The following is a 916-nucleotide window of genomic DNA, read 5'->3' as shown; positions in this document are numbered from 1 at the left end:
CTCTGGCTGCACTTCTTCCAAAATGGGATCTCTTGGTTCTTTTGGCAGCCCATGGCACCTTCAATAGTCTCCTCCAACACTGTAACTCTAAAAGAATCAATTCTTCTATGGTCTTCATTATTCAATCTCCAGCTTTTGCATGCATATGAGGTTATTGAAAACACCATGGCTTGGTTTAGGCACACCTTAGTTTTTCAAGCCCACATCTTTTCACTTCAACACTTTAAAAAGGTCTTGTGCAGCAGATTTGCCCAATACAATACATCGTTTGATTTCTTGACTGCTGCTTCTGTGAGGGTTGATAGTTGATCCAAGAAGAATGAACTCCTTGACAATTTCAATCTTTTCTCTGTTGATAAGAATGTTGCTTATTGGTCCAATGGTAAGGATTTTTTTTGTTGTTTTCTTTAAATTGAAATGTAATCCATACCGAATGCTGTGCTCTTTAATCTTCATCAGTAAATGTTTTAAGTCCTCTTCACTTTCAGCAAGCAAGGTTGTATCATCTGCATATCGCAGGTTGTTAATGAGTCTTCCTCCAATCCTGATGCCATGTTTTTCTTCATATAACCCAGGTTCTTGGATTATTTCCTCAGTTTAAAGGATGAATAAGTATGGTGTAAGAATACAACCTTGTTGCACACTTTTCTTAATTTTAAACCATTCACTGTTTCTATGTTCTGTTCGAAAAACTGCCTTTTGGTCCATGTACAGATTCCTCATGAGCACAATTAAGTGTTCCGGAATACTCATACTTGGCAATGTTGTCCATACCTTCTCATGATCCACAAAACTGAAAGGTTTTACGTAGTCAATAAAGCACAGGTAAACATCTTTCTGATATTCTCTACTTTCAGCCAAGATCCATCGGACATCAGCAACAGTATATCCCTTGTTCCACAGACTCTTCTAAATC

This window comes from Chrysochloris asiatica, unplaced genomic scaffold (assembly GCF_000296735.1).
Source record: "Chrysochloris asiatica unplaced genomic scaffold, ChrAsi1.0 scaffold00049, whole genome shotgun sequence".
Taxonomy (NCBI): Eukaryota; Metazoa; Chordata; class Mammalia; order Afrosoricida; family Chrysochloridae; genus Chrysochloris; species Chrysochloris asiatica.
The sequence above is the reverse complement of the archived record's forward strand: the minus strand, read 5'-3'. Positions refer to the sequence as shown.